This window comes from Arachis hypogaea, chromosome 1 (genome assembly GCF_003086295.3).
Source record: "Arachis hypogaea cultivar Tifrunner chromosome 1, arahy.Tifrunner.gnm2.J5K5, whole genome shotgun sequence".
Taxonomy (NCBI): domain Eukaryota; kingdom Viridiplantae; phylum Streptophyta; class Magnoliopsida; order Fabales; family Fabaceae; genus Arachis; species Arachis hypogaea.
In genome coordinates this window covers 66,577,805-66,590,815 of record NC_092036.1, presented here as the reverse complement: position 1 = coordinate 66,590,815, position 13,011 = coordinate 66,577,805, and the positions used below count along the sequence as shown (strand labels likewise).

Sequence of the window (13,011 nt, the reverse complement as noted above, 5' to 3'; positions counted from 1 at the left end):
ACCAAGGAAGAAGTTGAGTTCGCCCATCATGGACATTTCAAATTCACTTTGCATGAGGTTTGAGAAAAACTTGCAAAGTGATTCGTTAGTTGAACCAAATATTATGTCACCGACGTAAACTTGTACCAAAAGGATATTTTTGTTTTCAATCAAGATAAATAAAGTTGTATCAACCTTCCCTCTTCTAAAACCCTTTTCTAATAAAAACTTGCTCAAACGTTCATACCAAGCTCTTGGAGCTTGTTTAAGACCATAAAGAGCTTTCTTGAGTTTAAAAACATGATTAGGATTTTCATAATCCTCAAAACTGGGAGGTTGTTCAACATATACTTCTTCTTGAATGAAACCATTAAGAAAGGCACTCTTAACATCCATTTGATAAAGTTTGAAGTTATAAGAGGATGCAAAAGCAAGTAACATCCTAATTGCTTCTAATCTAGCTACGGGAGCATAAGTTTCATCATAATCAATGCCTTCCTCTTGATTATAACCTTTAGCTACTAATCTAGCTTTGTTTATAACAATTGTACCATTTTCATCGAGTTTATTTCTAAAAACCCATTTTGTTCCTACAATTGTTTGATTACTTGGTTTAGGCACCAATTCCCAAACGTCATTTCGTTTGAATTGGTTAAGCTCCTCTTGCATTGCCATAGCCCAATGTTCATCATCAATTGCGGACTCAATGGTAGATGGTTCAATTTGAGAAACAAAAGCACTATATGCAAATAAATTTCTAAAAGTGGATCGAGTTGTTACCCCTTTCGAAACATCACCAATGACGTTGTCTAGAGGATGATCCTTTGAAGTACGGCAATCCTTTGGAAGTGCATTTATTTGTGCTTGTGATGGTTCAATTTCTTCAACTTGGACACTATCCTTTGTTGAGCTTGTAGAGGCTTCATTTAAATCTTTTTCTTTGTCTTCACCATTCAAATTTAGTGAATCAAAGTTTTCTACATTTTCATCAAAATCTTTTCTAGCACAACAACGGTTAGTTTCATCAAAAGCGACATGAATACTTTCTTCCATAGTCATGATGCGTTTATTATATACTCTAAAAGCTTTGCTAGTTAAAGAGTAGCCTAAGAAGATTCCTTCATCAGCCTTAGCATCAAATTTGCCTAAGTTATCTTTTCCATTATTTAGAATAAAGCATTTACAACCAAAGACGTGAAGGTGGGAAATATTTGGCTTTCTTCCTTTGTACAATTCGTACGGTGTTTTCTTAAGAATAGGTCGAATGATAATCCTATTCATAACATAACATGCGGTACTAACCGCATTCGCCCAAAAGTACTTAGGAATATTAGCCTCATTGAGCATAGTTCTCGCCATTTCTTCTAAATGATGATTTTTCCTTTCAACCACACCATTTTGTTGTGGTGTTCTAGGAGAGGAAAAATTATGCTCAATGCCATTTTCTTCACAAAAAATTTCAAAAAGATTGTTTTCAAATTCTCCACCATGATCACTTCTAATAGATGATATATGCAAATTCTTTTCATTTTGAATAACTTTGGCTAATCTTTTGAATGCTCGAAATGCATCACTCTTGTTTGCTAGGAACAAGGTCCATGTAAATCGAGAGTAATCATCAACAATAACTAAAGCATAGTAATTGCCACCAAAGCTCATAGTCCTAGAAGGACCAAATAAATCCATGTGCAAAAGTTGTAATGGCCTTGTTGTTGAAACAATGTTTTTGGATTTAAAAGAGGCCTTTACTTGTTTTCCCTTTTGACATGCGTCGCAAAGGACCTCTTTTTCAAAACGTAGCTTTGGTAAGCCAATTACTAACTCTTTAGAGACCAACTTGCTAAGATGGTCCATGTTAGCATGAGCTACTCTACGATGCCATAACCAAGTTTCATCATTTTTACTAACAAGGCATTTCACATCATTTGAGGAAACTTCATTTAGATTAATCATGTATACATTGTCAACACGGTGCCCAATTAGCACAATTTCATTAGTGTCTTGCCTTTTTATCAAACAACATTTTGAATCAAAGGTGACTAAGTTTCCTTTGTCACAAAGTTGGCTAACACTAATGAGATTATGTTTGAGACCTTTGACAAGTATAACATTATCTATGGAGGTAGAAGAATTTTTACCAACTTTTCCAACGCCGATTACTTTGCCGGTGTTGTTGTCTCCATAGATCACGTTTCCTCCGTTTGTAGGCTCTATTGCGGTGAACTTTGATTCATCGCCGGTCATGTGTTTGGAGCATCCACTATCAACATACCAATTTGTATCCTTAGCTCCAACACGTACCTTTTCTTCGCTTGCCATTAAGCAAAGATTTGCAACCTCGTCGTCATCGGAGTCGGATTCATCCTCGTTCTCCCATGATATGTATGCTTTCTCCTTCTTCTTAAATTTCTTGTTTTTGTCCTCCTTTTGAAGTTTTGGACAATTGGGTTTGATGTGTCCAACTTCTCCACACTCATAGCATTTTGGTACCTTTGTTTTGCTCTTGAAGTTTTTCTTCATTGCAAACTTATTGAATCTTTTCAATAAGAGTGCAAATTCTTCATCTCCTTCTTCTTCATTATCATCACTCTCTTCTTGTAGTGATGTTGTTTTAAGGGTGAGACTTTTCTTCTTGCTTTCTTCACCTTTTTGTCTATTTAGCATAGTCATTTCATAGGTGAGAAGATTACCTCGTAGTTGATCGAATGTAAGTTGATCATAGAGCCTTCCTTCCACAATGGCGTTCACTTTGGAGTTCCATTTTGGTGTAAGGCTTGTAAGCACCTTGGTCACAATTTGTTTATCATTGTATTTTGTGCCAAGCATGCTTAGATTGTTGAAGATCTTGGAGAGTCTTTCAAGAGATTCTTCAATGCTCTCTTCATCTTTCATTTTAAAATTTTCCCATTCATGAACCAACATAAATACCTTTGATTCTTTAACGTGGTCGGTTCCTTCGTAAGTGATTTGGAGTTTATCCCAAATCTCTTTAGCGGTTTCACATGTAGAGATCTTCATATAATCATGCTCGTTAAGTGCACAATGAATGAAGTTGATGGCTTTATCATTCATTGCCACTTTCTTCCAATCATCGTCACTATATTCATCTTCTCCTTTCGGTACTTGCTTTGAGACGGAGACTTCTCCTTCTTTAGCGCTTGTTGTCTTTGTTGGAATGTGATTTCCATTCTCAATCACTTTCCAAATTCTCACATCTTGAGAACGGATCCAAATTCTCATCTTATTTTTCCAATAAGAGTAATTTGATCCGCTAAAAAGAGGAGGTCTAGCGGTTGAGTTACCTTCGCTAGTGTTGTTGTTGTTAAAGCTTGTGCTTGCCATGATCTTTTCTCTTAAACGGTTAAGTCTTTCAAAGGGTTAAGCTCGGATACCACTTGTAGACCCTATGCACAATTACTCAAGAGGGGGGGTGAATTGAGTATTGCAACAACAATGAATCTTTTTGCGAAAGTTAAAGACAATATACAAAAGTGTTATTGTACTAGTATTTTTCCAAGAGCTTAACTCAATTGCTAAGCATTTATAAGGAGCTTTTACTTTCCAATAGACACCAACTCAAATAAATTGATCAAGCTTTTCACCAATCGGACTTAAGCTACTCCTTAAGTACTTACAAAGCTACTTTTCGATCACAATTTATTTGCTCAAAGGTAAAAGACAATAATATTGAAGAGATGAGTTTGGAGAGATGCAAACGCTATTTAGAGTGGTTCGGCACAATCCTTGTCCTACGTCCACTTTCTTTCTCAATCGCAATTGAGAAGTTCCACTATTGCCAAGCTTCAAGGTGCTCGCGCAAAACCTTTTACAATCCGAGTCCTTAGTTTCTAACACCTCACGGTATATGATCACCACTCGTATACTAACCCACTCCACTTAGAGATACCTTCTCTAAGATTTGCCTTGAGTACTTAGTATACCTCTTTGGTATCCTCACCGACTATAGTGTTTATAACTCTTGACTCAACCTTGGAGATCACACTCCGATTTACAAAGTGTACAAGAAAACAATTCTCAAAGAATTGTTGAGATGAAATGAGTACTCTCTAGAAGAGTGTATGATTACAAGTTTAGCACTATTGAACCAATTGATATTGCTCTCTCAAATTGTGTATTATAACACCTTAAAAAATGTGTAGAATGAAAGAATATGAACAAGATAGTTTGCAAATACTCAAGTATGTGAAATAAGGCTTCAATCCATCTATTTATAGACTCCCCAAACCTTAGAAACGTTGGGGAGTTAGTGGGATGGAGCCTTTTTGTCAAAACTAGCCGTTTCTTTATGTTTTTGAATCATTTGCATCGATGCATAACACTTTGCATCGATGCAAATGTGTCTTTGAAGCTGAAATTTGAATTTTCAGCTAGGTTGCATCGATGCAAACATCTTTGCATCGATGCAACAAGTCGTTGCATGCTTTGCATCGATGCAAGATGAGTGTGCATCGATGCAAACCTTAAAGAATGGCTTAAAATCACTTCAAAATACTTAGGATTGATCTCAAACTTGTTGGAGTCAATTCCTATGCTTTTGTACCTTTGAAAACAAGTTTTAAACCATTTGGCTAGCATCGAATTGCAAGATGTGCATATGATATGATAATCAAAACATTTTGTGAGTGTGTGTTGAGAGATTTAGCAATTGGTTCTTAACAAGAAGTTACCTAAGTCCTAAGACACTATACTTGTCTTCAAATGTTGTGGACTTGAGTTTCTTGTTATTGTTGTGTTGCTTTCAACTCTTCATTCCTCAACGTTGAATGTTGGTTGATCTTTCAACATGCTTGTTCATTCAAGTTGTTTGTTGGTTTGTCTTTCATGTCGTTTGTTGGTTTGTCATTCATCAAAACCTACGAATACAAACTTCGCATACAAGCAACATGATTTACATCACCTAGGTAAAGTGTCTGTGACATAAATGTATTCGGTGGTAATACTGGAAAACAGAGTGCTTAGGGTCACGGCCAAGACTCAAAAAGCTGTGTTCAAGAATCAAAATAAGCTTAACTAGGAGAGTCAATAATATCATCTGGATTCTAAGTTCCTAAAAGCTATTGAGAAGCAAAAAGCTACTAAATATCATTTGAAACTTAGAAATTTATTGTATCATAATTTTCTTTTTATCCTACTGTATTTTTAGTTGCTTGGGGACAAGCAACGATTAAAGTTTGGTGTTGTGATGAGCGGATATTTTATACACTTTTTGACATCATTTTCATATAGTTTCTAGTAGTAATTTTTTATTGAGTTTTTATAGGTTTTAGTGTTAAATTCACATTTTTGGATTCTACTATGAGTTTTTGTATTTTTGTACAATTTCAGGTATTTTCTGGTTGAAATTGAGGAACTAGAGCAGAAGTCTGATTCAGAGACAAAGAAAGCACTACAGATGCTGTCCGGATCTGACCTCCTTGGATTCGGAAGAGCTTTTCTGGAGCTACAGAAATCCAAAAGGAGTGCTCTCAATGGCTATGGAAATCTGACTTCCAGAGCTTTCTAGAAATACATAATAGTTTATACTTTCCTTCGAATTAGAAGGCCGAAAACTGGCATCCAACGCCAGCTTCTTGCCCCCTTCTAGGCGTCCAGCGCCCAAAGAGCAGAGCCCAGTGTCCAACGGCCCAGACAGGACTCCCTAGCTGGCATTCCACGCCAAAGGAGCCTCATAGCACGTGGATCTCATCAAAGCTCAGCCCAAACACTCACCAAGTGGGCCCTAGAAGTAGATTTTTGCACTAAATAGACTGTTTTACCCTTACTAGTCATCTGTTTAGTATTTAAAGTGTATTTTACATGATCTTCAGTGGGATCATACACCATTCACATTTTTCCATTGTATTTTCTCTTCAGCATGAGTTTCTAAACCTCCTAGGTTGAGGGGAGGAGCCCTGCTGAATTCTATGAATTAATAAAAGTATTACTGTTTCTCTTCGATCCGTATTTGATCAATTCAAATATGTATATTTGTTCTTCATCAATATGAATGCGTTGAACTGGCATAAGGTTATCACATTTTACATGGGTTCAGAGTGCGTCTTTTATCGAACAATGATGAACCACCAGCTTGAATATACGTCTCTCAGACGGCTAATCCATGATTTCGTTGGGGACTTCTCGAGACATCAGTTCAGCCGATTTTCGGGGACATTAGGGTCTCTGTGATAGAGGCTAGAATCCTAAGAAGCTTTACCCTTAATCAGAATAGATCCGCACTAAACCTGGAGTTCAGATCTGGAAGAGTATTCGCAGCTGCTCAAACCAGTGTCAATCACATACAGCCTGCCATTTAAAAAATCACTCACAAGCAAAGGAAGCAGTAATACCAAAGTTAATTCAGAAAGACAAAGAAACTCCAACTCTCAACTCTATTCCTATTACTTAATCCAATTGGTTTTACCCCTTTCGGACATTATTCTTACAACTCTATTCTTATTTCTATCCTTTAACTTTATTACAATTCGGTATTCCTTTCACAATCAACAACCTTCTAACTGCCTGACTAAGATATGTAGGATAACCACAGATTGCTTCAAGCCACAATCCTCGTGGGATCGATCCTAACTCACTCAGGTATTTCTTAGATGACCCAGTGCACTTGCTCCTACCAAAAGTGTGGGGATTCATACTACCAGCTCCTACGAAAAGTAGTACTTTGCATCAGTCAGTAGCTTCTTCACTTGTTGTTTACTGTACTCCTTTGGAATGAAATTCATGGCTTTGTAATTTACAATATTTGCAAACCATGGAGCCTGCTGAATGAGGAACAGTTACTCATCCGGGAATGTCTCAATCACAAGTGTGGGTGATTGTACTCCTGCTTCAGGTTCAATTCTAGAGAGGTGGTCAGCTACTTGATTTTCTGATCCTTTCCTGTCTTTTATCTCAATATCAAATTTCTGAAGGAGTAACACCCATCTGATTTATCTTGGTTTAGAGTCCTGTTTGGTTAGAAGGTACTTCAAAGTAGTATGATCAGTATAAACAATAACCTTAGAACCAATTAAATACGATCTAAACTTATCAACAACATACACAATAGCTAATAATTTTTTTCTGTAGTTGTGTAATTCTTTTGAGCATCATTTAGCACATGGCTAGCATAGTAAATGACATGTATAAGCTTGCCATGTCTCTATCCTAAAACAACTCCTATAGCATAATCACTAGCATATCACATTAATTCAAATGGTAAATCCCAATCAAGGGGAGCTATAATAGGAGTAGAGGTAAGGTTTGCTTTCAGAGTTTCAAAAGGATGCAGGCATTCAGCATCAAACACAAAAGGAACATCAGCCACTAATAGATTGCTCAATGGTTTAGCAATTTTAGAAAAATTCTCTATAAATCTTCTATAAAATCCTACATGACCTAAGAAACTCCTGATTTCCTTAACATTAGATGGTGGTGGTAATTTTTCAATTACCTCCACCTTAGATTTATCAACCTCAATCCCCTTGCTTGAAATTCGGTGTCCAAGAACAATACCTTCTGTAACCATAAAATGACATTTTTTCTAATTTAAAACAAGGTTTGATTCTTGACACCATTTCAAGACTAGAGATAAATGCTTAAGGCAGGATTGAAAACAATTACCAAAAATAGAAAAATCATCCATAAATACCTTAATGAACTTTTCAACCATATCAGAAAAAATTGAAAGTATACACGTCTAAAAAGTTTCTGGAGCATTACAGAGCCCAAATGCATCCTCCTATAAGTAAATACTCTAAAAGGACATGTGAATGTTGTCTTCTCTTGATCTTTAGGGTCCACTGCAATTTAGTTATATCCAGAATATCCATCTAGAAAACAATAAAAAACATGACCAGCTAACCTCTCAAGCATCTGATCGATGAAAGGTAGGGGGAAGTGATCCTTCCTTGTAGCAGTGTTGAGCCTCCTATAATCTATGCACATTCTCCATCCTGTGACTGTCCTTGTAGGAATTAGCTCATTCTTTTCATTCTTGATCACTGTCATCCCTTCTTTCTCGGGAACTACCTGCACAGGACTCACCCAAGGCTGTCAGAAATAAGGTATGTAATACCGGCTTTCCATAGTTTTATTACGTCTTTTTGGACTACCTCTTTCATGGTTTGATTGAATCTCCTTTTTGGTTGTACAACTGGTTTAGCATCATGTTCAAGAAGGATCTTATGCATACACGTGGTTGGACTAATCCCCTTTAAATCACCAATGGTCCACCCAAGAGCTGTTTTATGGCTCCTGAGTACTGTAATAAGCGCCTCTTCCTCTCCGGTCTTCAAGGAAGAGCTAATAATCACTGGATATGACTCATTTTCACCCAAGAACACAATTTCAGAGAAGGAGGCAGCAGTTTCAGTTCAAGCTTGGGGATTTCCTTCTCTGTCTTAGGCGTGCTCCCCAATTTCTTCTGGGATGGTGAATCATCAATTTCAACTAATTCATAAGTACAAAGAGGATCAAGAATATCATCAAGCACCTCATCTTCCAGTACATCTTGAACAAGTGGTTCAACAACAGCAACTCTCATACACCCTTTAAAATCATTAGGGTGCTTGAGGGCTTCAAATACATTAAGGACCACCTGTTCTTCATTGACCCTCAGGGTTAATTCACCCTTTTGCACATCGATCAAAGCTCTACCTGTAGCTAAAAAGGTCTATTAAGAATAATAGAGGACTTTGCATCCTCTTCCATATCCAGTATAACAAAATCAGTAAAAAAATTAATGGCCCTACTTTCACAAGTAAATCCTCAACAACGCCCACAAGATATTTAATAGAAAGATCAGCAAATTGAAGAGAAATACGAGTGAATTTTACCTCCTCAATTTGGAGCTTTTTCATCACTGAAAATGGCATGAGATTGATGCCAGCTCCAAGATCACACAAAGCCCTCTGAATAGTGACATCTCCAATGGTGCAAGGAATTACAAAGCTCCTTGGATCTTGCATCTTCTCAGGAAGGTTATGTTGAATAATAGTACTGCATTCATTAGTTAACACCACTATCTCTTGTTCCTTCTAGTTCCTCTTGTTAGTCAAAAATTCTTTCATGAATTTAGCATAGAGAGGCATTTGCTCCAGAGCCTCTGCAAAAGGAATGTTGATCTACGGCTTGTTGAAGACTTCTAAAAATCTAGAAAATTGCTTGTCCTTGGAAGCCTTCTGAAGCCTTTGAGGGTATGGCATTTTAGGCTTGTACTCAGGAGCCTTTGGCAATGTAGGATGAGTGTCAAGAGAGTCAGGGAATGGCTTATCTGCACGCTTTGGAGGGGCGTGCTCCACTTCTTCCTTCTTCTCCTCTGGAGTTTCTTTTTCAACTATCTCCTCATTGACCTTGATCTCAGAACCAGCTACTTTACCACTTCTCAATTGAATAGCCTTGCAACCTTCCCTTGGGTTCACCACTTTATCACCAGGAAATGTACTTTGAGACCTCTCATGTATTTGCTTGCTCAATTGGCCCATTTGCACCTCCAAGTTTCTAATGAAAGTTCTAGTTTCCTGCATAAAACTGTTCAGTAGTGATTCCAAATTAGTGTTCTACTGGGGTTGAGAATTTACCTACTGAGGTAGTTGTTGTTGATGAGACTGAAATTGGGAGTTATTATGATTATTCTGTTGGAAATCACCTTGAGAATTATTGAGAAAATTTTGGGATCTCTGAGGTTGGTCTCTGATGAGCGGATAATTTATACGCTTTTTGGCATTGTTTTTAGTAGGATTTAGTACTTTTTAGTATATTTTTTACTAGTTTCTAAGCAAAATTCACATTTCTAGACTTTACTATGAGTTTGTGTATTTTTCTGTTATTTTAGGTATTTTCTGGCTGAAATTGAGGGACCTGAGCAAAAATCTGATTCAGCGGCTGACAAAGGACTACTGATGCTGTTGGATTCTGACCTCTCTGCACTCGAAATAGAATTTTTGGAGCTATAGAAGTCCAAATGGCACGCTCTCAATTAAGTTGTAAAGTAGACATCCAGGGCTTTCCAGCAATATATAATAGTCCATACTTTGCCCGAGTTTAGACGACGCAAACTGGCATTTAACGCCAGCTTTCTGCCCTATTTTGGCGTTAAACGCCAGAAACAAGTTGCAAAGCAGAGTTAAACGCCAGAAATAAGTTACAAACTGGCGTTTAACTCCAAGGAAGACCTCTACACATGAAAGCTTCAATGCTCAGTCCAAGCACACACCAAGTGGGCCCGGAAGTGGATTTCTGCATCATTAACTCATTTCTGTAACCCTAGTAACTAGTTTAGTATAAATAGAACTTTTTACTATTGTATTAGGGATCTTTGATCAGTTTTATGCTATCTTAGACTTTTATGGGGGCTGGCCATTCGGCCATGCCTACCCTATTTTCACTTATGTATTTTTAACGGTGGAGTTTCTACACACCATAGATTAAGGTGTGGAGCTCTGCTGTTCCTCGAGTATTAATGCAATTACTACTATCTTCTATTCAATTCATGCTTATTCCCGTTCTAAGATATTCATTCACACACAAGAACATGATGAATGTGATGATTATGTGACACTCATCACCATTCTCACTTATGAACGCGTGATTGACAACCACTTCCGTTCTACATAAAGACAAGCTTGAATGTATATCTCTTGGATTTCTAATCAACGATTCACATCGACTCCCCTCTGACAATGGGGCATCTGAATCTGAGATTAGAGTCTTCGTGGTATAGGCTAGAATCCATTGGCAGCATTCTTGAGATCTGAAAAGTCTAAACCTTGTCAGTGGTATTCCGAGTAGAATTTGGGAAGGGATGACTGTGACGAGCTTCAAACTCATGACTGTAGGGCATGGTGACAGACGCAAAAGGATAGTAAATCCTATTCCTACACGATCAAGAACCAACAGTTGATTAGCCATACGATATCTGTGCATGGTATTTTTCATCCGAGACGAGCAATTCGACAGTTGATTAGCCGTAAAAAAATTGTAGAGGACCATTTTCACTGGGAGGACGGGAAGTAGCCATTGACAATGGTGACACCCAAGATACAGCTTGCCATAGAAAGGAGCATGAAGTATTGGATAAAGGCAATAGGAAAGCAAAGATTCAGAAGGGACAATGCATCTCCATACGCTTATCTGAAATTCCCAACAATGAATTACATAAGTATCTCTATCTTTATTTTATGTTTATTTATATTTTAATTATTAAAACTCCATAACCATTTGAATTCGCCTGACTGAGATTTACAAGATGATCATAGCTTGCTTCAAGCCAACAATCTCTGTGGGATCGAACCTTACTCACGTAAGGTTTATTACTTGGACGACCTAGTGCATTTGCTGGTTAGTTGTGCGAAGTTGTAAAAAAGAGTTGAGATTACGATTGTGCGTACCAAGTTGTTGGCGCCATTGTGTATCACAATTTCATGCACCAGTCTTGCCACCCAAAATTTGGCTGATTTCTCCACCCCTGATTGTAGGTCTTAGAGTATGGATTATTATTGGGGTTTCTAGGAGCATTCCCCATGTAATTGACCTGTTCAGTAGAAGATTGAGCATAATCATATTTCTCACCTTGCATAAAGTTGCCATTCATGTCATAAGAGGCTTCTTAAGGTGCATTCTGAGTGTTGACAGCTGAAACCTACATCCCAATCAATTATTGAGTAATTAGATTTATTTGCTGAGACAAAATTTTGTTCTAAGTAAGAAGAGAATCAAAAGCTTCCACCTTCATAACGCTTTTCTTCAGAGGAGTCCCAGAGTTCACAGGGTTCCTGTTAGATGCGTATAAATATTGGTTGTTAGCAACCAACTCAATAAGTTCAGCAGTCTCTTCTGGTGTCTTCTTCATGTGCAATGAACCACCTGCAGAATTATCTAAACACATCTTTTATATTTCACCTAAGCCCTCATAAAAGATATCCAGCTGAGTCCACTTAGAGAACATGTTCGGAGGGTATTGCCTAGTCAGTAGCTTGAATCTCTCCCAAGCTTCATAAAGGGTCTCACCATCTTTCTGTCTGAAAGTCTGAACCTCCACCCTCAGCTTAGTCAGCTTCTATGGTGGGAAAAATCTAGTCAAAAATCCAGTGACCACCTAGTCCCAAGTATCTAGACTCTCCTTGGGTTGAGAATCTAACCACAACATTGCTCTATCCCTCACAACAAATAGGAAGAGCATGAGTTTGTACACCTCAGGATTCACTCTATTGGTCTTCACAATATCACAAATCTATAGGAAATCAGAGATAAATTGATTTAGGTATTCATGAGGAAGTCCATGATACTGGCAATTTTGTTGCACAAGAGTGACAAGCTGAGGCTTCAATTCAAAATTGTTTGCAGCTATAGGGGGCACCACAATGCTTTTTCCATAAAAATCTGCATTGGGAGTAGTGTAAGAGCCAAGCACTCTTCTAGACTTCTCATTCTCATTCAGATTTTCCATATTGGCATTCACATCATGATTATGGTCCATAGTGAACTTTGCAGCTTCCCTTTCAAAAGTTTCACTAGCTTTGTATAGTCTAGCGTGTTGCAAACGCCGCCTCAAAGTCCTTTCAGGTTCAGGATCAAAGTCTATAAGAGGTTCCCTGTCCCTATTCCTGCTTTTAAACAGATAAAAGACAAGAAAAGATGGGACTCTCTACGTCAGAGTGTAGAGAATTTCCAGTGAGGTAACCTGTATAAAATAATAAAATAAAAACATTTACTATTTAATATTAAAATTTTCAAAAATAATGATAAAAAAGCAAGCTAAAAATTTCAAAATTTTTAAGTAGAATTTAAAAGAAAAGTTAAAATAAAATTAACTAGGTAACACCAAACTTAGTTTCAGAAGTTAAGGAAAATAAAGATAGAAAAATTTGAAAATTAAGGTGCAAAAATCAAATAAATTTAAAGCGAAAGCACCTAATCTAAGCAATCAAACAACTAATAGTTGTCAATCACAGTCAATCCCCACCAACGGCACCAAAAACTTGGTGCGGAATTTATAACCCACAAACTAACTGGCAAGTGCACTGGATTGTACCAAGT

At 37.4% G+C, this 13,011-nt stretch overlaps 1 non-coding gene across 1 annotated transcript; it reads left to right on the top strand.

Moving 5' to 3' along the window:
* The first annotated feature begins 11,913 nt into the window (after positions 1-11,913).
* On the top strand, positions 11,914-12,022 carry LOC112715732 (small nucleolar RNA R71). Its single transcript, XR_003159937.1, has one exon. It is a non-coding gene; the product is annotated as a small nucleolar RNA R71 (small nucleolar RNA).
* The last annotated feature ends 989 nt before the right edge of the window (positions 12,023-13,011 follow it).